The sequence below is a fragment of the Rhinopithecus bieti genome, unplaced genomic scaffold (assembly GCF_001698545.2).
Source record: "Rhinopithecus bieti isolate Rb0 unplaced genomic scaffold, ASM169854v2 scaffold_15185, whole genome shotgun sequence".
Lineage (NCBI taxonomy): Eukaryota > Metazoa > Chordata > Mammalia > Primates > Cercopithecidae > Rhinopithecus > Rhinopithecus bieti.
In genome coordinates, this window is record NW_016808100.1 from 1,208,781 (window position 1) to 1,234,456 (window position 25,676).

Below are 25,676 nucleotides of genomic sequence, written 5' to 3' on the forward strand. Positions count from 1 at the left end.
TGGGAAATCGACAAGCCCTCATAACACAGTTTGCTCTCTTCCTTTCAGTCTTTTTTCCCTATGCATTTATTTTCATATGGTTAAAATCAAACAATTTTATACACACAATTTTCACCCTGCTGTTTTTTGCTCAGCGTATTATAGTTATTATTGATGTTAGTTAGGTCTTTTGAAACATTTTTAATGGTTGCATAATTACCCATTGAGTTGTTAGTGGCCTTTTTTCTAGAGGTACACATTTAGTTCGACTCCAGCAAGATGTTACATCATATGATTCTTTCATCCTGGATGTAGAAAAAGAGTAAATTAAGTTACATTATAAATTACACTATAATAAATATGTTAGGGATATGACTTTTTCCATATTTAGAATTATTTTTAAGGGAGGTTAGACTTCCAGAAGTAGAATGCTTGCATGTAAACCTCATTCATTTAAAACTGTTTTTGCAGTTTTACAACACGTAGATCCCTTTACATAAAATCAGGAGTACTGAGTTGGATCGGGTTTCTGTTTTTTTAGCTTTGTGTTCCCGGACAACCGACACACCTCTCTGGGTCCCACTTACCCCACTGTGAAGTGTGGAGCGGAAGAGGGATTCAGCATGAGCCCCAGGAAGCCCATTCAGTGCTGGGGCTCACTGCTTCTGAGAATGACCTTCGGAGAGACAGAGAGTGGCCAGAGCCTCAGAGAGTTTCACCTGCTGGCATGTGAGATGCAGGATTTGCCACTTAGAGATGTGCTGTAATGAATTCTCCTCTCTCCTTTCAAGTCATTGGAAGGTTTATGGTTGGATTAATAGTGTTATGAATTGAGTTAAACAAGGCTTTCCTTCCCCCAGGACTTCAAATAGCAGAAATCAGATGAGCCCATAATCCTCTTCCACATGCAGCAACTTTATTAAAATCTATCTTAGGATAAAGAGAGGGGCAGGGTTGAGGGAGGGAGGGAGGGGTCAGGCAGGGTGGCAGTGGACAGGAGGAACTGCCAGGGCACAGAGCAGAGCATCCCATGCAAGTGAGGGCATCATGTGTTGATAACTGCCTAATAACCATCTTTAAAATTTAGAACATTCTGATAAAACAGGTCTTCTTTGTCAACCTCCCAAACCCAGCTCCCACTCACTATCAGTGAGTTGGTATTGCAGAGCAAGTGGTTTTAGGGACTTTATCCATGAAGTTCTGATACTATTAACCTATTAATTTGATGTGTTATTCTAGACCATTTTTATCATTTACCAGAAGATAGATAGTAGATAGAAAGATACATACATACATACATACAATAGACACGTAGATTGGCATATACTTTTCCACAGAAAACATGGAACATTATTTTATATCAACTTTTGGCACAAACAGGATTCTCTGGATGTATTATTCACTATCCATGCCACCATCCATGTTGACATATAGAGATCTAGATCAGTCCTTATAACTGGCTGGTAGTGCTCAACTTTTGTATATACTACATTTTATTAGCTATTCCCCTATTATTGGACATTGGGATTGTTGCTGTCCTTTGCTAATAAATGCTATAATGCAAAGAACATCCTGTATCCACATGCACACATGCAGTGCATCTCTGGGGCAGGTAGGGTCTCTAGGTCCTAAGGGCTGGCATTTTCTTAACCCTCTGGGATGTTAGGAGTAAACCAAACAGCCAGTGATTCCAAATTTATGGTCTAACATTTCTGTCCAGCCAGCCAGCCTACTGTGTGCAAGCAGAATGAGTGAATGGTTCCAATCTACAGATGGGGTCCAGAGAAATAAGGTGATTTGTTGAAATTCATAGAATCTGTAAGTGGTGAAGACATAAGGAAGTGGTATAGTCGGGGGAGGTCTGGGGAGTTAGGGCAGGAACCTATTTGGTAAGCCAGTAGGGGTGGGAGAAATGGAATGTTTCCTCTCCAGAGGTGTGCTAGCCCTAGCGGCACCTGTGTTGTCTAAACATACCCAGAACCCCAACAGAAAGAACTCCAACAAGCCCTCGCTAATTGCTATCATCTAAATGAAGCGATTCATATTCCTTTGCCCATGCATAATTAGCTAATAAATTACAAATGAGTAATTGTCTCTGAGGAGGCAGCAGGAAAGAGCAGTGCCATCACACATAGACCCTAATTTTCCTTTGAGGCTATTGCTAAATCATGACTCCCTTTGGAATCTCAAGCAATTTTTCCCCTTTATTATTACAAGGCTATTCTTGGCTTTGACAAATCAGGACTGCTGAAATTACCAAGCCAAGCACTCGTTTCTCCCAACTACCTCCTTTTTCTGGGAAGAACTCTATTATGACACACATCCTGTTTGTGACATGATCTTCAGCAGCCCTCCTGTAAAGGAAAAGAAAAGAAAATGCAAGGGGAATAGTATATCACGTGCTCTCAAAAGCAGCCGTCTCCTGACCTGAGAAGTCCATGACAGGTGCCAAGGTTCCTGTCCGAAAGGCAAACAGTTGCTTCAACCTTTGCATTTGGGAATGGTTTATCTGGAACTGAGGCATGTCCTGTTGAAGAATCCCCCATCCTGAAGAGAAAAACAAGGCCAGGGCATCTGTATATTTAATAAGTGCCCCCAGAAGATGCTAGGTGTGGATCCACTTGGCTAAGGAAAGAACATCTGTGTTTGTTAGGCTAAAGTGACAGTTCTCCATATCAGTTAGGAAGCAAAGGTCCACATATGTAATCCCATGCTTCTGAGCACTGTGGGTTATTATCTTCCCCCTACGGAGCACCTTGGGGTGTCCTCTGACCTCTATGGAACATTATCACAAGTCCTAGGATACAGCTTTATCCAGTGACCCCAACATCCACCCACTTTACAAACTAAGAGTATTCTGCTGTGTTGATGCGCCTGAGAGGGAGAAGGAACTTGTCTCATTTTTTCTCCCTCCAAGATACCGGAGCACTTTACTGGGGGATGGGGTGGGGTGGGGAGGGGCACAAAACTAGGGCTCTTGCAAGCCAACCCAAGTGGTTTACCTAACCCAAGTGGTTTAAGCATTTTCCACAATAAAAAAGTTCTGAAGATGGGTTGTACAACAATGTGAATGTACTTAACCCTACTGAATGGTAGACTTTAAAATGGTTAAGAAGGGGTGAGAATGTGGAGAAACTGGAACCCTCGTGCACTTTTGGTGGGAATGTGAAATGATGCAGCCATTATGAGGAATAGTATGGAGGTTCCTCAAAAAATTAAAAATAGAACTACCACATGATCCAGCAATCCTACTTCTGGGTATATAACCAAAAATAATTGAAAACAGGATATCAAAGAGATATTTGCACACCCATGTTCATTGCAGCATTATTCACAGTAGCCAAGAAACGGAAGCAACCTAAATGTCCATCAATGGATGAATGGATAGAGAAAATGTGGTATAAACATATGATGAAATATTATTGAGCCTTAGAATAGAAGAAAATCGTGTTATATGCTACAGTATGGATGAACCTCGAGAACATTATACTAAGCAAAATAAGTCAGTCACAAAAAGACAAATACTGCATGATTCCATTCATATGATTTACCTAAAATAGCCAATCTCAAAGAAGCAGAAATTCAAATGGTAATTGCCAGGGGCTCAGGGGGGAAGAGTGGGTAGCTGCTGTTCAGTGGGTGCAGAGTTTCAGTACTAGAGTGCAGGAGCTCCTGGTGATATGTTGAACAGCAATGTGTATGTCGTTGGCATTATTATACTGGACACTTGGAAATTGTTGGGAGGATGGACTTTATGTTATTTCTTTGCCACAATAGAAAAAGAATATACTGCGCAAATATTCCCATGTCAGTAAATACTGCAATATTTAAAAATGGTTAAGACAGTAAATTTTCTGTTATGTGCATTTTGACACTATTAAAATTTTTTAATAGTGTAAGAAAAATGGGAATTTAAAGACTGTATAGTTAAAAAGAATTACCTTGGGTGATAGATTTGGAGAAAGGATAGTATAAAACATTATCAAGAAATTATTTGATTGTTAGAAGAGGCCAGACATCTAATCTACTGTGGCCACAGATGGCCACACTCCAGGTCAGAGATTCCCAAGAGAGATCAGGAGGAAACTTAGGAACCAAAGATTACGTTTCTCCAACATAACCTTAAAGGTGGCCCTTGGCACCACCTTCCATCTGAACTTGGGCAAAGAGCCTCCTTGACTCATTGTGCCTCCGTTCCCCATCTGGGCCATGGGGAGACTGGGGCAGTTAGCTGATCCTTACATTTTTCATCATTAACCTTGTATGAGCCTCTCTCTAAGTTTTCTTCTCTTTTCTCCTTTTTCTTTTCTACTTCTTTTGTTTTGGTAAAGTCCTAGGGGGAAAAAAACCCCACACACTTTCCATATGGCACCCTTCCTGGAGGCCGGCCAACTCCCCGGCTCCCCAGGGCTGCCACAATGCATATGCATGGGCCAAGAAGGCTGTCTGGCCACCTGCAGTGTGATCACAGCCTATTACAAAATGTGCCCATGTCAGCCAGCCCGAGCACCCCTTCCCTCACTGTCTGTCCCCAAATCTCCACTGCACTGTCAGATCTCTGAATTAGCGACACTCAAAGCAACCGCACAAGCTCACATGAGCACGCATCATGGTGGGTGTGGGGGAATGGGGGGGGGGGGAGGTGGAGTAATTACTTGGCCTCCTGCATATTCACAGAGATCCTTAAACTTAAAATTGACATTGTAACCTAATATGTTTATACATAAAGTCACAGCAATGCACAAGAGGACTAAAAGAAGATCCTGTCTTCCAGCTTTAAATGTGAGTCCCCTTGCCAGAACCCGCTGCCTGGCGTGTGCTGTGAATTTTTTAAAAAATAAATCCTGTAATTACTTGGTGAATGAAATTTACGTGGTAGGACATTGCCACCTGCAATAGTACACTGAAAACAAAAGGAAGTCAAGAGATTATGGGTAGCTATCATTCAAACCATAATTGTTACTATACACTCTGTTTTATCAAAAGTTCTGGTGTCATTTTTTTGCCATAAATGTTCTGATATTTTGCATTAGCCAAAATCCTTCAGTCATGTAACTGATGGACACAGACTAGTAAATTATTGTGTTGAATGGGCTTTAGTGTAAAAGTGTTAATTTGTTCAAAGAAAAAATTAAAATATGCGATAATTTTGCTGCCTTGTTTTGGCATCTCTTCATTTTTTTTACTATCCAGGATGAATCAAGGAATAAAGATAGATGAGTCAGGTCTCTCTGAGTTCCTGGAAGTCTTGTGAGCCCTCTACTGTGTGTGTGGTGTTCTTAGAAAACCCAGGATGAATGGACCGGGCGCGGTGGCTCACACCTGTAATCCCAGCACTCTGGGAGGCTGAGGAGGGTGGATCATGAGGTCAGGAGATCAAGATCATCCTGGCTAACACAGTTAAACCCCGTCTCTACTAAAAATATAAAAAATTAGCCAGGCATGGTGGCAGGCGCCTATAGTCCCAGCTACTCGGGAGGCTGAGGCAGGAGAATGGTGTGAACCCGGGAGGCAGAGGCTGCAGTGAGCCGAGATCGCACCACTGCACTCCAGCCTGGGCAACAGAGTGGGACTCCATCTCAAAAAAAAAAAAAAGCAAGAAAACCAGGGATGAATCATGCATGATCCCTGGCCTAAAGAGCTCATGGGGTAAGAGGGAGACAAAATGTGGACATAAACAGCCAAGACTCAGGGCAAATGACAGTTGTGCAAATTGGGGAGACACAAATTGGGGAGACACTGAAGGAGATGGCATTTCAGTTGAACCCTGAAGGATGAAACTAGATGTAGCATTCAGAATCTGCAAGGAGCCATCAAGCCCACCTATTCTAACCTTGGGTATCAACTGAGACATAGAAAGGAAGGATCTCTTCCAAGATAGGAAGTGAAGGGCATGGAACAAAGCAGAGAAGAGGGATGACGTCTCCAGGTAGAAGCAGTGATAGAAGCAAATGCAGGAAAGCTAGAAAGTTCAAATGACAAAGGCCGCTTTAATGGGCATTAGTTCTGCTCCCCTGCCTGGTCTCCACGCTGTATCCATGTGTTCACATGGCATTGACCAAACTCCAGGGTTAGGCATATGACCTTGCTTGGGCCAATTAATATGCTATATCCTCCCAGCCCCAGTGATTGACTCAGGGATGGGCAGATAACCCAGGTGAATCCAATGAGACTTAGCTTCCCGAATTTTGCCAGAGTAACCAAGAAAGTTGTACATCAGGAGCTGCTGGTGTCACCATTTGGGGTCAGTTTGCTTGAAAAGAGTGAACCTATAGGAAAGGAAGCTGAGAAGTAGAGAAGCCAAGTTCTAAAATCAATGTTTGCACCCCCAAATTCTCCTGTGTCTAACTTACAATTGGACTTCTCAGTTGCAGGGACCACACAGTTTTTCATTTGGCTTGAGTTTCTATCATTTGCTTCAAAAGAATCCTGACGGCCCTGCTGCAATTAAAGAATAGCTCAACTCCCTGGTAGAAGAAGACCTTCTAGCAGCATAAGCTAGTTTATCATGTAAGTTAACGGAGCCCTAGAAAATCCCAAAGGAAAGACACACAGGACAGTGGAACCTCCATGAAGCAAGTTGATTGGCCTCTAAAGGGCCTGGTGGTGGAGTGTAGACATTTTTTTACCTTCCTCCTAACCCCAGCCTTGAGTTCACCCAAGGCAAAGGAGGCCCAGGTTAATTGGGATCTGTAGCCAGTTTGGGGGCAACTGTAGATCGCTGTCTCCCTGTCCATCCTTTTCAATTTCCTGTCTTTTCCCCCAGTCCTTGGTGTCTCCAGTGGCCAAATCCCCAGAGCACTGAAAACTTCTGCTGAAGTTTATTCAAATGCAGGTGTAAGTACAAAGCACAACTGACTGTTGAAGGCCAACTTTGAAGACAAACATCCAAGCAGCCCACAGTCCCACTAATTCAATGTCATGAGAACTCAACTCTGCAAAAGCCTGAGTCAGTCTGAAATACAGGTAGGGAAGAATAGAGAGTTCAGCAAATTATAAGATCCAAAAGCCTGGAGGTGATGGACAAGGCATTCAGGGCCTGCCCCAAGTTCATGTGTAATCATGCTGGCTAGGTGAAGGTTGGCAAGGACCTGGTGCTGAGAGGTGATGCCATTGCCAGTGACCTTTACCAGGACCACATCCACTGGAGGTGTGGGGGCACTAGGGCTCAGCTAGTGCAGGAATAGACCATGCGAGCCTGAACATGCAGGGAGCCCAAAACAAAGGAACATGCAAAAGAAGGGGTGCAGGGAAGAAGGGTGAGTTAGAGGAGGCCTTGGGGCCATCTCCTTTAGGAACAGAGGGGCCCTGCAGAAGGAGGAGAGATTCTCTGAATGGCCTCCTGACCACAGCAGGATGGGGAGGGAGGCCCCTCTCTCCTGTCTGTCCTGGAGACCAGAATTTGCTGACTGACATGACTGTCCTCTTGGTCAGAACAGGTGGAGAAGGCATACTGAGAGGAGGGCCAGAGATTGGCCCTTCCTCACTCCTGCTCCCAGAGGACTGTCCAGCTTGGGAGTTCTAGCTGTGCCTGAAACCCACATGTTGCATGCAGGCCTCTTACCCTGCACCTAGCCCTTGTCTCCTCGCAGCCCAGGCTGAGATGCAATGTCCTGTCTTGGTCTGGTTTTCTCCTCAGGAAGACGCTCTCTGTTCCCTATCCTAAGAAAAAGTGGAGCACCTTGGGAATGGATTCCATAGGGCCATACTGGGAAGAAGCCCAAGCCTTGGGTTCCAACCCTAGAAGTCAGATAGCTGGGCAGGCTGCACCTTGCCCCATCACCTAGAGATGTCCTCTACCACCCAGAGTACTCCTCCACTGCCCAGAGCAGTCCTCCACCATTGGAGGCTCTCCTCCAGGGCAATCATCACCCCTTGGGATAGTCATTCACCACCTAGGCGCGCCTCCACCTTATGGGGTAGTCCTCTACCATCCAAGGCACTCATCCAGGGCAGTTCTCCACCAACCTGGACTGTTGTTCACCACCCAGTGTACTCTCCCAACACACAGGGCAGCACTCCTCCTCCTGGTCCGTTCTCCATGGTTTGGAGAGACAGCTTGGGGTAAGCATGTTATCAACCATGGGTAATTAGGTTGCCTGCCTAACTACTGCCCTCCCTGGTGTCTCCCCTGCCAGGTCTTGCTACACCTGGCATGTGGGAGGTGTTCAGAGAAGGCTGCTAAGCTGTCTGGAGGATAACCAAAAGGTACTGGGAACTCAAGGTATCAGAAGGCTGGTGGTGAGTTCTAACAAAGGACAGAGCTTACCTAGGAAGATACAGCAATGGCACATGGTGCTCCAGAGTTAGCCACAGGCTGAAATAACTACAGCTCCCTAGCAGAGTCAACCTGCTGGCTGGCCATCCTTGGATAGCATTAATAAGGTAGGAGTGGAGTTGGTGGATGGTCTTCATTCATTCATTGATCTATTCAACACATATTTATCTACCTTGTGCCAGGCATGGGGTGCCACTGTGGTAATGGAAAAGTGACACAAAAGTGGCTGTGGGAGCCCCAAGGATGCCTAAACTTTCCCCTCACTGCAGGAGGGACATGAAAGGAGAGAGAGGGAGAGAGAGAGACAGAGAGAGAGAGAGAGAGAGAGAGAGAGAGAGAGAGAGAGAGAGAGAGAGAATCACCCTTAGAAAAGGTTCCCAGGGCCGACCTCTGGAAGCCTTTTATGGCTCTCATTCCCCTACTCCCAACCTCCTCACTGGGGACACAGCCTCAGAGCCCCAGGGAGTACCTCAAGACTTTCAAAAGGACCCACCTATAGGGAGATTCCCAGATCAGACCTGAAATTAACCCCCAATCCTGAAATACCGGCAAGTTCCCACAGCCTCTGGCAGAATGCCCATGCTATCTGGCCACCTTTGGCTGGCGCTGATGGTCTGGAGGGGAGAGTGGGGGTAAATTGGGAGCCTTCACTCATTCATTGGGCCAATATTTATTAAGCACCTACTGTGTGGCTGACACGGAGGCAGTGGAGGGAAGGAAACAAGGCAGTGATATGAAAGTGGAACTGTGGATGCCTAAGGGTGCTGAGTCTTCTTCTCACTGCAGGAACATGGCAGAGGGAGAGGGACAGGCCACCTCTGGACAGGCTTCCGAGGCCACCCAGGGTCCTTCTGCCTCCATGAAGGCATGGGGTGGACTGGCAGATGGTACTTCAGCACCTTAAGAAGCATCCACCTGTTGGGACCATCCCAGGCTACACACAAAATAGGTGCCCCAGCCCCCAAATCTCTGCAAGTGCCCACAACCCCCAAGAGACTGTGTTCTGGCCCTAGCAATAGAGATTCCCTTTCACAAACACACTTTGACAACCCATGGCCTCATTCCTGGATGAAGCATTTACCAGCCACCTCCCTGGATCTCTAGGCCTCTGCCTCTGCCCTTCTCTCTGGCCACAAGGTAAAAAGGGACCAAGCCTGAAGTTCATGCCCTATTGGGTGGGCTCTTCTCACAGGTCCAAGGAGTCTAAGATCCATGGATGATCCTGGAAGGAGGAGTCTGGTCCATTCAACAGATAGGGAAACTGAGGTCCAGAGTCCCACACCAATCTGCAATCCCACATCCCTACACCCAGTGCCCTCCAGCAGGTCTCCTGCAAACCAACCTCACCCTGCCTATAGCCTCCAGTGCTAGAAGCTTCCTAGAAGGAAGCAGAAGTGCTTTTTCCAGAAGTTGACATGCTTGTCTTTGTTGCTATTCGACAAGTAAACCCAGCATGCTGAGGGATGTCCCTGGGCCACCTTACAGATGGCAAATCAAATCCACTGGTTCCACATATGCCTGCTTCAGCATTGTTCAGAACCTCCCACCTTCTTTTGTAAGCCCAGGTGAAAAATTGAGACTTAATCCCTCGCAGACCAAATTAACCCCGCAAATTAGCCACATTGTTCATCTCTCCTCCATCCTTCTGGGTCTGAGCGGCAGAGCAAGGAAGAAGGAGGCGGTTTAACCAGACAGGTGGCACAGTGCAGGCAACAGCCTACAGGGCTTGCTCATATTTAAAACTTCCTTTCATATATTTTTAATAAAACAACTGATACAAATTCAAAACCAACTTCATAAATCAAACATTATTCAATGTTGGCGGCTTCAAGGTTTCCCTGGCGCTTGGCTGGGAGCGTGCAGCTCTCCCAGACAGGGGCTTTGCACTCGAGCACTCGAGGTTTTGTGAAAGGTTTATTGGATTTCATAGTCCCTTAAGGGGAAACCCTTTAAATGTCTTTGCAATTATAAGTCTAATAACACTTTCAGCCCTTGGACACAGCCTTGACTTGACAGAGATAAGGAACTCGAAGTTGCTCAGTCAATACCAAGCTATTAATCTCTGTCACCTCGCTGTCACCGCGGCTCAGGAAAACAATGTCGTTTCTTGACCTAGGTGAAGGCATGGAGTGATTTTATTCAGAATGTCAGCATTCATCAACCCAGATTTTGTCACTCCCTCACTCCCTTGAAGAAGTCCCAGTTCTTCATCCTGCCTATGTTGACACCCTTCCAATAGAAAGAGTTGCTTTCAGTCTTGGCCTATTATTATTATTTAGTACTTATTCAACTGTAGAAAGCCTCTAAGAATAAAGTTTTTCTCTGTACAGAGACCTGGCAGACAAATCACTTTATGCTGCTCTTTGGCGACCCAAGCCAAGGACGGCTGGAAATTACCAAATGCCGTGTTTGTTTACATATTCAAATGAAGGTTAATTTTTATCCTGTCTTTGCTCAAATTTGATTAGGGTGGGGCTCCCCTCCCTTCCTCAGTGGTATATTTATATTGGCATCCTTCTCCTCGACCTTGAAAGAAACCCAAGAAATTGTTTAAAAGAAAAGCCAACAAAAATCCTAATGAGAAACTAACAAGAAGAATCAAATGGTTCCTGGCAGGGCAGCCAGCCATGCCTCATGCTGTATTCAAGAATAATAGGAAACACCTGTTTTTGCTCAGCAGGAATCTGGACTCTTGGGCACAGGGTGAGATGAAGCAATGGTGGGGGCACCCACCCTAAAGCACAGGGTGCTGTCAAGGTGGAGGAGCTGCCAGTCAGGCTTCCAGAGGCTTGTGTCTGTGCTCGGGAACTGGGCTTGGAGAACTGACACTCCAGAGTGTCTATTATGGCTCCATGGAGTGCCGTGGAGGCTTTGGAGGTATGAGGTACAGGATCAGGTAGGGCTCCAGGCCCCTCAACCTCCAATTGTATCTGTTTCATAGAGTGCACCTCTGAATGAGAGTTTATTTAGACTATGTTGGAGCCCTCAGAAGTCTCAGACTAACATAAAGAGCAGTCATGGAAACATGCTTCTGTCTTTACAGTCAACTAGTGCTAAGCACCTTCTCCTGGTGTTCATAAATAGTTCCTGTCTAAGGATCTCAAATAGATAGTAACACAGTATAAAAACACAAACCAAACCAAATAAAACAACAACATCAAAAGCCTTGTTTCCTCTGAAGAAACTGGGAGTTTTCCTTTTCTTACCATGGTTGCCAGGAAGCTCAAGCTGAAACTATCTATTAGAGCTAGCATGTTTGCATGAAATTTTGGTTTCAGTTTTCTTCTGTTGCTTGTATTTCGGCAACTTGTTGTCATGTCCTTTGCTATAGATCCCTTTGAGTCCCTTTTCCACAGAGATAGAGTTCAGATGAATAAATAAATATCCATGAGCTGTAGGACAAAGCCCACAGCTGGGACTTGGTAGACCAAGGTGTGGTTCCAGCTCTGCCTCTGATTTTCCTGAGGTTTGGGCAAGTATAAGTTGGGCCTCAGCTTTCTCATTCATAAAATGAGGGGACTGAAACAAAGCTAGTCCCGAGTCACTCACCTCTTTTTCCAGGCGCCCCCACTGGCTCAGGGCCCGTGAATAAGCAGAGCATGGAGGCAAAGAGGAGGAACTCTGAGCCATCCTGTTTCCCCAGGGTATAGGATGACCAACTCCTCCCGGTTTTCCTGGAACTTTCCAGGTTTTAGCAGTGAAAATCCCATGTCCCAAGAAACCCCTCAGTGCCAGGCAAACCAGGATGCTTCATCACCCGGTTCACCTGCCAACTTGCCACTTAACTAGTTATGCCACCTTGGACAAGTAACCTAAATCACTTGTGCCTCATCTTCCTCCATCTTTAAAATGAGGTTATGAGCAAAACACCTCCTGGTGTTGTTATAAGTCTTAAGCATGTTCATATTTCATAAGAGCACAAAGAACAGTACTTGGCACTTTGAATGCACCATATGAGTGTTTGTTAAATAAATTCTAGAGCCATTTGCTTCCTACTCGAGTCAGGGAGATTTCTCAAAATAATTATTTATTTAAAAAAGAAAGAAAAGCTACCCTGATACACATCAAAGAAAGACCAGTTGTTCTGTGGGAGGAGATTATTGATCTGTGTGCCATTCTGGGATAGAGTGGAGGCACAGCTACCAGGGAGAGCTAGGGCTGTGTGAGACTCAGGGAAATCTCTCACCCTGGACAAAAGGATAAAGAGAGGGCAAGAAGCCACTCTCAATGTTTCCTTGGTGCTTACAGTCATCAGGAAAAGAGGCTGGTTTCTGCTAGGGATGTCAGTCAGATCATTGCTTAGAGAGTATCAGGGAAATAAACTAAGTTTGGACTTCACTGCCCATTCCTGCTGAGAACCTGGACTGGGGATACTGGGTAGGTGGCGAGTGGAGCCCTGGGGTTGCTGGGGACCCCACATACCCCAGCAATGCTGAGCTGCCCAAATAGTGTGAGACAGATGCCCAATAAAAGGCTGCTTTCCTCACAGCACATCTGTCTTTATCAGGCAACCCTTGTGCACTCAGCCTGAGTAGTCCCCGCCCTCCAAGAACTGAACTCTAACATGGCAGGCAAAACTCACAGACTCTGAGTCCCTTGCCCAGAACTTGCTTCTGCTTTTAATTGTTTTGTCTCCATCTCTCCTCCCAAGCAATAAGTGAAACTTTCCCAAGGCTTGGAGCAACCCCCAGTCCCTTTTCCCTCATGTGTCCTGTGCAGAGCCTGGCACAGGGGCTGGCACCTTAGGGATTATCAAGCAATTCCTCTCGCACACATGCTGACTCCAGGATTAAAGGAGAGACGGTCGAGAGCTATACTGTCCTATATGGTAGCCATGCATCATCATGCAACTATTTAAACAAATTAAATAGGAAATTCAGCTCCTTGGCTGCATTAGCCACATTTGTTCAATAGCCACATGTGGTTAGTGGCTACCATATTGCATGGTACAGATGTAAAACAGTTCCATTATCACAGGAACTTTTATTGGACTGAGCTTATCTAAAGCATATAAAGAGAAAGGAGGTTATTAAACTGGGAAGGACCCACCCTCTTACAAGCTCTACCCTCAAGGATTACAGTTTTTCTGAGATTGAGACATAGGCCAGAATGGGCCTGGCAGAATCTTTGAAGGTCATATTGATCTCGAATGTCTTCCATATCTTAGAAATTACCTAATGTCACACATAAAGAATTATTTCTGGAGAAGGGGCTTTCACAAAGATGTTATGAGCTGAACTTACCAAGCCCCTAAAATCTAGCTCCCCACTCCCTCGCCCCAGTGTAACATGTTAAAATGGGAAGATGGCAGGAGAAAAGATGGAACAAGGGAACGCCATCAGGATGGCCAGCCTACGTGAACCCCCCACTGTAACTCCCTCTCTCACCGTGACCTTTGCCTTTTGTCGTGGGAGCTCTTGGCACAATATAGTCTTCAGCATCCCTCCAAAATGTGGAGGATGCAGAATTGACCAGCCCTCTGGTTCTTCACGTCTCTCTCTAGGCCCAGCATCATGCAGGCAGCAGGCAAATACCAAAATCAGGTCTAGATGTCAGCCTGGGAGAAAAGCCAAGAACTAAACACTTCCTAACCTTGGAGAAGACAAGATTCCAGACTTTGATCTCTAAGTGAGGAGTCCCCCCACCAAACATATTGAAGTCACCTGAACCCAAGAACAGCTACAGAATCAACTCCAGCAGAATCCACTTAGGGAAACATCCAGGCAGGGGAGGAAACTCAGACTTCATCCCTGTCACCTGCAGCTACCAGGCATCTGGAGGAGAGGCAACAAGACCCTGTGCGAGTCAGGCAAAGGGTTATGAGAAGCCTGTGTGTGTCTCTATTTTGCAGTAGATCTGCCTTGAAAATAAACACTTTTTTTTTAATAAAATGATGGCAATCGCCAGCCTTTACACAGAGATTGATTTGGCTTTTACAAGAAACTTCTACATACAGAAGTATTTCTTTCAAGAGCTGTGGGAGATAGTTCATGTCCCCATTTTCATAGCTGTGAAATATGAGGATCTGTGTAGATCCTAAGTCACCTGTAGAAACTCAGCTGGCCTTCAGATTCCAAATCACAGCTCACTGAATAAAGGAAACTTAGGCCTGACAGAAAGACAGTAAGAATGCTTTTAAGAAATACTATTGTGGCTCAAGCCTGTAATCCCAGCACTTTGGGAGGCCGAGACGGGCGGATCACGAGGTCAGGAGATCGAGACCATCCTGGCTAACACGGTGAAACCCCGTCTCTACTAAAATACAAAACTAGCCGGGCGAGGTGGTGGGCGCCTGTAGTCCCAGCTACTCGGGAGGCTGAGGCAGGAGAATGGCGTAAACCCGGGAGGCGGAGCTTGCAGTGAGCTGAGATCTGGCCACTGCACTCCAGTCCGGGCAACAGAGCGAGACTCCGCCTCAAAAAAAAAAAAAAAGAAAGAAAGAAATACTATTAATAGGCCGGGAGCGGTGGCTCATGCCTGTAATCCCAGCACTTTGGGAGGCCGAGGCAGGCGGATCATGAGGTCAGGAAATCGAGATCATCCTGGCTAACACGGTGAAACCTCCTTTCTACTAACAATATAAAAAATTAGCCGGGCGTGGTGGCGGGCGCCTGTAGTCCTGGCTACTCTGGAGGCTGAGGCAGGAGAATGGCCTGAACCTGGGAGGTGGAGCTTGCAGTGAGCCGAGACTGAGCCACCGCACTCCAGCCTGGGCGACAGACTGAGACTCCATCTCAAAAAAACAAAACAAAACAAAAAAGAAATACTATTACTAGGCTACGTTTCTTGAACATTTATTATACACCTAATTCGGAGCTAAGCATTCAGCTGCACTACCTCATTTAATCCTTACCAGGATCCTATGAGCAGACTCTGAGCCACTCGATTTTACCGATGTGGAAACTAACACTTAAAAAAAGTTCAACAGCTTGCCCATAGTCACACAGCAAGAAACGGGAAAGGTAAAGATTTGGTTCAATTTGTAGTTATAATGTGGGTTTATAGGCCACATTATGGGGTCATAATCTCTTCAAGTTTGAATGAGGAACTGAAAATTCAATAGAAAATGTCAAAGAACAAATTAGCTTCTATAATAACTTCTAAATGGCCCAACTGAGCAGCTCTCTGAATACTCAGATGATTAAAGATGTAGCTGAGTGTTTCCTTTGGCAGTAGGAAATTGCCTTTGTCTTGAGAAACATTTTCTCTCCTTCCTGCTCACTGGGGTGAGACCATCGCTAGAGGCATGGTGGGAGAGACTCCAATACAGGCAGAAGATGGGAGAGGATGAGGTGTCCTGGACCAGGTGACATGTCAGCACCTCTGGCATCTGTCTCCAGTGGCAGCCCACAGAATCGGGCCAGACAGTGTCATATTCTGCCAGCTGCAGCTATGGGTGGGAGCATCGGGCCTGGTTCCTGGGGTATACCTTCCATAAATCAGTTCCCGAGCCTGCTGCACAATTGCAATGAGTCTCTTTCAAACAGCTTTGAGAAAAAATGGTTCCATCTGCTCACTGCCAGGTAATAAATAAAGCGGAAGTAGAGCAAATGGATGGAAAGCAATTTTTGGAAGATGAATTTCCAAAAGCATTGGCCACCATTTCTGCACCTCTTCTGGTACTGGAAATGTCTGAGACCCTCAGGTCTGAGGGCCTGAGGGCTGGAGGAGGTACCAATGCACAAAAAAGAGAGAAAAAGTCTACTCCTTGGGTGAAGGGCTGGCCAGAAAAGGGTTCTTGCAAAGGACTTCTAGTTAATGACTCTTTCTACTTCTTTTTGTCTTTTACCTTCATCTTCCCCACCACTACCTTCATCATCACCATCACCATCATTATTACCATCATCATCATCATCATCATGGTTAATTGGTTAATTGGCCTATTGAGGCCTTCTTATGTGTCAGCCAGCGCTGTGCTGAAATCTATATATCTTTATGTGAATTACCTTTTTTCAAGTCCTACCAAGGCCTGCCCTGATTACACTACATAAGACTGCAAATCCAAACCCCCACTGGCATGCTCTATGGCCCTGACTTTGCTTTGTTTTTCTCCATACTTTTATTAACTTCTTTTTGAAAAAAAATGATTCATATTCAGGGGGTACATGTGCCGTTGTGTTGCATGGATGTATTACGTGATGCTGAGGTTTGGTCTTCTAATGAGCCCATTGCCCACATAATGAGCATAGTATCCAATAGGTAGTTTTTCAGTCCTTGCTCCCCTCCTCCCCTCCCCCTTTTTGGAATGCCCCATTTCTATCGTTTCCATCTTTACGTCCATGAATACCCAATATTCAGCTCCTATTTATAAGTGAGGACATGAGGTATTTGGTTTTCTATTTCTGCATTAATTCACTTAGGATAGCAGCCTCCAGCTGCATCCATGTTGCTGCAAAGGTCACGATTATCTTCTTTTTATGGTTACATAGTACTGCATGGTATATATGTACCACATTTTTAAAATCCAGTCCACCACTGATGGGCACCTGGGTTGATTCTACGTCTTTGCTATAGTAAATAGTGCTGCATTGAACATATCAGTGCAGGTGTCTTTTGGGTAGAATGATTTATTATCTTTGGATACATACCCAGGGATAGGATTGCTGGATCTGATAGTAGTTCTTGTTTTAGTTTGAGAAATCTCCAACCTGCTTTCCACAGGGGCTGAATTAATTTCCATTCCAACCAACAGTGTCTGTAACCTCTCCAACATCTGTAATTTTTTGACTTTTTAATAAAAGCCACTTTGAATGGTGTGAGATGATATCTCATTGTGGTTTTGATTTGCATTTCTCTGATAATTAGTTATGATGAGCACTTTTTCACATGTTTCTTGCCCGCTTTTATGTTATTAACTTCTAACATACTCAGTAATTTACATTTTCTATTCATTACCTGTCTTCCTCATCTGGAGTAGATGCTCTGAAGAGCATGGGATTTGTCTCCTTTCTACCACTGCATCCCCAGTGCTGAAAATAACCTTTGACCAATAAAAGGCATTCAATAAATAATTTGTTGAAGAACTGAGTAAACGAGTGAATGCTCCTGTGGAGTTCTCACAACCCTGTGAAACATACTTGGCCTGTGCCTATCTCTCCACATTCATCTCTTGCCTCTGACCTCATTACATTTCACAAACACAGCCCATCTGGTCACAATTCCTCTAACGCTGAGGCTCCCGGCCTCTATCCTTGGTGCAGACTATTCCTCCTTTCTGACATTTTCTCTGGAGGTCTTCCAGGAAGCCTCCAACTCTTCCTCAAGGGTCTTGTTTCCCTGACCGTCCAGAGGAGTCACTCCAGGGTTCTTCCATTCCTTGTTTAGCTCTCACAAAGCACCTCTCATATGCTGTGATTATAGGTGCTCCTTTGTGAACTTGGAGAAGTGGCCATCTACCTGAGCTCCACAGGGGTAGAAGATTAATCTAGATCCCCATTGTGGTCCAAGAGCGCAATATGGAACAAAGTAGCTGCTCAAGAAATACTCTTAATCCTGGAACAAAGTAGCTGCCCAAGAAATACTCTTAATCCATTTTATAGATGAGGAAATTAGAAGCTGGGATTTGATACTAGTTCTAAATCCAAAGCTCATAAACTGAGTCACTACCTGTGTTGTTCTCTGAGTTTCTTTGGCTCTTGACAAGGTCAGCCACATCATGCCTGTTATCTGCCTTGCCTCCCATGTGATACATCTCAGCACCCCTTTAAGATAATCAACTCTTTGTTCATTCTTTCAGAGACTGTCTTAAGCACCTCTGGACCAAGCACTATTGTAGAAGACATGGTCAACGGAGATGAAATCCCAGCTCTGATGGACTTTCATTAGAGTGAGGAGACAGGTTATAAGTAAGACAACAAAGCATAAGAAATTTCAATTCTATCCAAAAGACACATGCACTCCTATGTTCATTGCAGCACTATTCACAAAAGCAAATACATGGAATCAGTTTGGGTGCCCATCAACAGTGGACTGGATACAATTTTAAAATGTGGTATATATACACCATGGAATACTATGCAGCCATAAAAGAATGAAATCACATCCATTGCAGCAACATGGATGGAGCTGGAGGCCATTATTCTAAGTAACTGAACACAAGAACAGAAAACCAATACCGCACGTCCTCACTTATAAGTGGGAGCTAAAGATTGAATACATATGAACATAAAGATGGGAACAATAGACACTGGGGGCCACCAAACGGGGCAGGGAGGGAGGGGTTGTGGGCAGAAGAACCACCTGCTGGGCACTATGCTTATTGCCTGGGTGATAGGATTGTCGGGACCCTAAGTCTCAGCATCACACATTTGTCTGCACGTGTACCATTTAATGTGTAGTAAAAGATAAAATTTAAATAAAAAGAAATTTCAGAGCAACATAATTGCTGTGAAGATAGTAGAAATGAACCATGTGACACAGAATGGTGGAGAGGTGAATGGCTGCTCTAGATAGAAGGTTTACATGTCATTCTCCTCTCTTTGCCTTCCTTGCAACCAGAAAAGCCCTCTTTAGCACCACCTTGCTTTCCAGGCAGCTTTTAGGAGACCCTCTCTGCTTAAGCTAACCACCTGCATGAGCCCTATAAATGAGCCCTATAAATGAGTGCTATTAATGTGTCCATTAAAGCAAGAAACAGAACGAGAAAATAGGATACCTGGCAGCCTTAAGTCAGAGCTCATGGTCAGGCCTTGTGTCGGTCTCATGTGCTGTAAATCCCTAGTATAGCTGACACACCTGTGATAGATGCAAGCCTGGGAAATGCCCACAGCAGATGTGGGGCCCTCAGGTGAGCCGCTTCTTCTGCTAGCTGCAACATATGTGGATACTTTTGCGCTGAGGTTTTACCTGTAATCTCAAAGTCCTATATGAGAGCTGAGGCTTTTTCCAGTAGAAGTCAGATGGGATTAAAATGCACCTACATGAGGTTAGATAGTTTGTCTGAAGGTTCATTGAACTGGGCTGCTATTCCAACAGAACATAAGGAAGCACAATTTTAGGGCAAGAAAAATGCACCAAAGCTTCCTCTAGAAATGGTTGGCCAGTTGCCTTCCTCTTTCCTCTTCTCCGGCCTAAACTCACCAGTGCAGACAGTGGGTATGGAGTACTAGAGACATGAGTTCTGGGCTGACTCTACCACACACTTGGTTTGTGACCTTGAAATGTCTTCATCCTCTCTTGGCCTCATACTTTCTAGATGTACAAGGAGAAAACAAGCTTTATCTTACCTTCATCATAGAATGTCTGTGAAGCTGTGATTATTGAGCTCATATAACTTCTCCAACCTTCCCTCTATGCCAACCCATCATACGTAGCATCATGTGTCTATAACAAGTACTTCAGTAACTATTGTCAAATAAATTGATTGGATGAATGGATGGATGGATGAACAAATGGATGAATGAAGTTCATTCACCTCAAAATATTTCATGGTGGCTTCCTGAAGGCAGATAAATTGCAAAGAAGGAGCTAGAAGTGACTAGGAGAATCTGGAGTGACTTAAGAGTGACTAGGAGAAGCTGGAGAGATGCTCTACTTAGGCCAAGAGTCTGGGTAGGTCATCTCCCTCCTTCATGCTATCATTCCCGTATGAAAGGGGCACAGGACTGATTGGAGTGGAGCCTCTGACAGCGGAGTAAAGGATTGTCAAAATAAATAAGAACTATGGTTCCTCTTTTTTCTGAGGTGGGGGATGAAGAAGATTAGAGATTTCAAATACTTTTGAGAGGTGTGGAGATTTCTGTACTGAAATGATGTCTCTCTCTCCTCTCTCCCCTTCTGTCTCTCCATTACCCTAGGATGGACTTTCGAGTCTAGGCTGCAAATAAACATCAGACATATTTGTGGAGCATGGGGAGGAAAAGAGATCAGCAGAGAAAAATTCAGAATGAAAGTTGAGACAAAAAATATGTAAGATGTTTATTTCAAGCCTAATGAAGTAAAGCACACTTCAGGAAAATGGCAATTATAACTTGACGGTGACGAATAAGAGGTGCCATTGCAGCTGCTGCACCCCTACACACAGAGTTGCTTCCTGGGCCTTCCTTTCCCTGGAGCCAGCAGCCTGCTGGAGGCCAGGGCCAGGCAGGTGGGCAGCCTGGTGGGAAAGGGACTCAGATCACTCCCAGGAGCCAGGCCCTGACTGATCCTGCTGCTTCCATGTTCATGGCCCTGCCCAGCCCAGCTCTGCATCCCTCTGTGCTGTCCAGGGCCTCCCCAGTGTCACTCATTTACATCCCATCTTCACAGCTTTTGCTACGTCACCTACCATCTTTGCCTATTATTTACTTTTTCCTCAATTCGATCTATTTTGTTTTGTTATACACAAATACTATAAAAAGAAATTTTACCTACCTGCCACATGTGAAAAACTGGATCACTTGTCATAATGAAATAGAAGGAGCACATAACTATTAACATAAACCCCTGCCTCCATGTGCCACCTAAAATCTTGCACACTCACAGGACTCCCCATGCCACACTTGGAGACTCTGTGGTAAAAATCGATCCTGGGTTAATGTGGATTCACCTCATGATGACTTTCAGGGCCTGAGATTCCTTTGGAACTGAAGCGATCTTCCTAATCAAAATCTCATTACACTGTGGTGCTGGTCATGCATTCATTAATTCCATAGGTAAATATCAACCACCTACCACATGTCAAGCACTGTGTTAGACACTTGACACATGACAGTGAGGAAAACTAACCCAACCAGCTCTGCCTTCTTAGAGCTTCCATTTCAATGGACAAAACAGGCAAATCATAAACATAAGACTGAGAGAATAAAATAGGATTGGGAGGTTCTGGAACCAAGGACTATAGCTTCAAATGGATGGTCAGGGTAGGCCTCGCTGAGAAGGTGACATGGGAAGGAAGAAAAAAGGGATACAGTTATCTGGAAAGAAAGGCCTTCAGGCAGAGGGAGCAGTCACTGTAAAGGCCCTGAGGGAAGGTGTGGTGAGGAGGCCCGTGTGGGTGGTGCTGAGAAGAGCAAAAGAAGTGAGAGCAGTGGAGAGGACCAGAGTGTAAGGACCCTGAGGGTCAGTGGGAAAATTTGGAAATTATTTGACTTACAATTTAAAAGAATCACCACAGCTGCTGTGTTCAGAACAGACTATTGGGAGCAGGGGGTGACACAGGGAAGGAGGTAGGAAAACCTGTTACTAAGTGACTATTGAAAGGATCCAGTAATGGAGCTCCAGTGGCGCAATCAGTTAGCACATGGTACTTATATGAAATAATCCAATAGATGTTGATGGGAAGATAGGGTGGTTGTTTACATGGTGCAAAGTGGTCAGATTCTGAGTATATTGTGATGATATAGCCTAAGGACTGAATATGTGGAACAGAGAAGTCAAGAATGACTCCAAGATTTTTGACCTGAATAACGAAAAGTATTGTGTTGACATTAACTAAGATGGGGAAGCCTGGGGAAAGCAGGATCATGGGAGAAGGAGTTTCGTTTGGGACAAGATGGGTTCAAGATGTCTATTGGGCACAAATACTGTCACACCTCCCCACCACATTGATAACAGGATTGACCATGGAACTTGATTTGTGCAGTGAGACATGAGCAAAAGTTTAAAGCATCAGTTTATGGTTACCATGTTTTCTGTTTTCCTTTGCACTGTGATCAGTGACATTCCAGGTGGGAGTTGTTCTATCAGCTGGAGTCCTGGAGTGATGATGACATGGTGCAGGGCATGAGGGACGTGTAGCAGGAGTAAGAACTCAACCATTTTGTGATATGCTGCTTAGATTTGAGGTTATTGCTAGCAAATCACAGCCAACTCTTTCCTGTCCGATACAACGTCCCGGTGGGAATGTCAAGCAGGCAGTTTGATACCTTTGACTTGAATTAGAAAAAGGTCCAGTCTGGAGATATAAATTGGGATGTTATTGGCATATAGGTGGTATTTGAAATCATAAGACTGCATGAAACCAACAAGGGAAGGCAGAGAAGAAAAGAGGGCCAAGGACCGAGTCCTGGAACCTCCAGCCTTCAGAGGTGGTGAAAGGAGGAGACAGCAAAGGGGGCTGAGAAGGACTGAACAATATGATGAGGAGAAATGAAGAGAATGTGGTGTACTGAAAGCCACAGGAAGAAAATGCACAAAAAGAAAGATAGTTAACTGTGACCAATAATTCTGACTGCTCAATCAAGACAAGGACTCAGAATTGGCCACTGGATTTGGTGACATGAAAGTCTTTGATAATCCTGCCAATGGCAGTGTTGGTGGACTGGTGAGGACAGAAATCAGATTGGATTTGGTTTAGGAGAAAACAAAAGGAAGGGAATTGGAGACAGCATGTATAGACAACCCTGCAAGGGGTTGTACTGCAGAGGGGAGCAGAGAAGTGAGTTGGAGTTGAGAGAGTAGATGGAGTCAAGATATTTTAAGTGGGGAGAAACAGCAGTATTACTTCTATACTTTAGGAAAAGATCTGATCGAGAGGGAAATTTTGAGGCATTAGGAGATAAGAGGGGAGAGTTACTGGAGAGTTGTCCTTGACTAATCCAAAAGGGATGGGATTCGGCGCACAGCTGAAGGGATTGGCTTCCTACAGGGACCATGACAATTCTTCTGTGGTAACAGATGGAAAGCCAGAGGATATGGACAATAAGCCTTTCTCATTCTATATTCAGAGAGTCACCAATGACATATTCACAGCTTTTCCTCACTTCCAGTTACGCAAATAATAGTGTTCCAGTAATGGAGGCTCATGCCTGTGAATTGCTTTCTCTTTCAATCTCAAACTTGATTCAAAACTCCTCTTGTTCTCTCCTTCAGCAAAGCTCAAGCTGCAGAGAGAGAAGGGAGGACAGAGTCCAGTGCTGAGACAGCTCCTCTTCTTTCCTCTTCTAGATGCTAACTCTTCTAGTTTGGGTACAGAGAAGAAGGGTAATAGTAGGTATTTTCTCCCTTACAGATCTGCTGATGTATGGGTGTGGTGGAGGAGTTCAGTTCAATTCTCCCCAAAACTGTAGATTCCATATAAGTGTTCATAAAGTGAGGGTCAGCTTCACCTTAACCTCTGGAAAACCAAGAATCTCCTTCAAAAAAGCTGCAACATCTCCCTTTGGCCTCATTGATAAAACTCCCTCTCTACCAAAATACAAAATTAGTCAGGCATGGTGGCGGACGCCTGTAATCCCAGCTACTTGGGAGGCTGAGGCACAAGAATTGCGTGAACCCGGGAGGTGGAGGTTGCAGTGAGCCAAGATCGCACCACTTCACTCCGGCCTGGGTGACAGAGTGAAACTCCATCTCAAAAAAAGAAAAAAAAAAAAAAAGAAAAAGCCTCAACCTTTTCTCTGGGTCAGGCGTTCTGTTTCTTGCCCTAAAATTTACCAGGGCACACAGGACACTTTCCCTTTTGCCAATTTCATGCTCTGCAGGGGTTGTCTTCCACAACTCCCAGAGCTGAGGAGACCTGGATGCCCTGTCTTCCTTCCTGCTATATTTTTCCCTGTAGTCCTTATCACCATCAGACAATATTTTGTTTATTTGTTTTGTTTATTGTCTAACGTCCCAAACTACATTGCAAAAGCCATGAGAGAAGAGACATGTGTTGCTTGTTTCACTTGGTTCACTGTTAAATTTCCTGTGCCCATAAATATTTCTGAATGAATGAATGAATGAAGTAGGAATTGCACCCAAATTCTTCCTGAACACATTGTGTTAGATTATTATAGTAATTTTCTCAAGGAATCGTATCTCCCTGTATGGGCCCCTCCACATTAAACCTGGGCTTAACAAAGTGACTTGCTTCGGCCAATGGAACATTAGAAAGAATGGCCCAATAAGAATCTTGCACATCAGGATTTGCCTTTTTCTTGTTGCTTTTGGAACACAGACACCATATAAGAAAGTCCATGACAGCCTGTGAGGGGAGGGAAATGTTGTCCAGCTGACAGCCAGCACAAATCAGACACATGATTAGATCATTTAGACCTCCCAGCCCCAGCCAAGTCATAGGATGACTGCAGCCACAGATTCCATGCCAAATTAGTGGTGCAAATACAATGACTATTGCTGTAAGCTACTGAGTTTTGGGATGCTTGTTATGCAGCAATAGATAGCTGTTACAGAGCAGGACATCTTTGTCCATTCCATCCTGTTGGCACACGATACTTCACAAAATGGATTCCCAAACAGCATCTCTGTCTCCTTCTCAGCAGCATCCAAACTCAGGAGTCTAAAGAACTCAACAAAGCCTAAATTCTTCTTCGTATAACCCCCAATCCCATAAGTCATTGTGGTATCTGACACAAATTATTTCCCAGAAACCACACTCATGACCCAAGCTGACCTTCCAAAAATAACCAGGGTTGCTTGAGCACTTACCCTGCCTGTGCACAGGAATGAGAGAGATTTCTCTTGAACTCTCTCAGAGTCCTTGGCCAGGGAATTCATAAGTCTTTCCCTAAAGGGAGTGAAAGAGGCAGGTGGCGGGGACAGCTTCATAGCATGAGCTATGTGTGCTCAGCCCTGTGTTCCCTGTGGCTTCTGAGGCCCCCACCCTGAGGGTACTGCTGGGTTGTTGAGACCTGTCATGCATTTATTTCTCCTTCCATCCTCCAGGTCCCTGCTGTTCCCTCCCACCAAGCAGAGACCTGCCAGGCAGTCCTCACCAGGGAAATCATCCTCTAGCATCCTGACCCTATGGAATTAAAAACCTGGCCTGCTACGTTAGCAAGGGTGAGTGGACAGGACCTGCAATGCTGCCTCAAACACCTGCAATCCTGGCTATCCCAGCTCTAAGGAAGGTGTAATTAAGGCGTATGGGAGCAGATGTGCCCTCATTTTGCACAGGCCACCAATCCCTGAGACTTTGAAGCCAAGCATCCAGGGACCCAACAGGGACTGCCTTCCCCTTCTGAGACTGTATTCACTTCCAGAGCAAGCCCCCAAGTTCAGGCTTCCATCACATATATTGAGTGGGAAATACCTGGATGTGGTGTGTGTCGAGGGTAGAGAAAACTTACTTCCCTTCCAAGTCCTCACCCAGTCCTTTTCCCAAAGAGCTCCCCAGCTCTGAGGGACAGCTGTGTACTCACCAAGGAAAATCTCAAGTTTTCTCCTGCCCTCAAGACCATCCAGGATGAATCTAGCCCTCTAGCAGAGAGGTCACAACACAGAGGCACTAACATGTGTTGTCTCTGGCTGACCACATCTTACTGCCCAACTGCAGAAGGTGCGGCCAACAGATGGCTTCAACCTGTAGCTCCTTCAGAGTCAGCCTCAGATGAAGAGAACTACCTCACTGAAGCCACACCCTTCCCAGGGCAGCCCATGTCCAGTCATACGGGCTGAGGGATACAAATGCCCAGCTCTTCCGATGGGTACAGGTCAGGCCCAAGAGATAGCAGGTGCCTCTTGTACTGGGTGGGCCAATGCTCTGTCAACCCTCCAATGC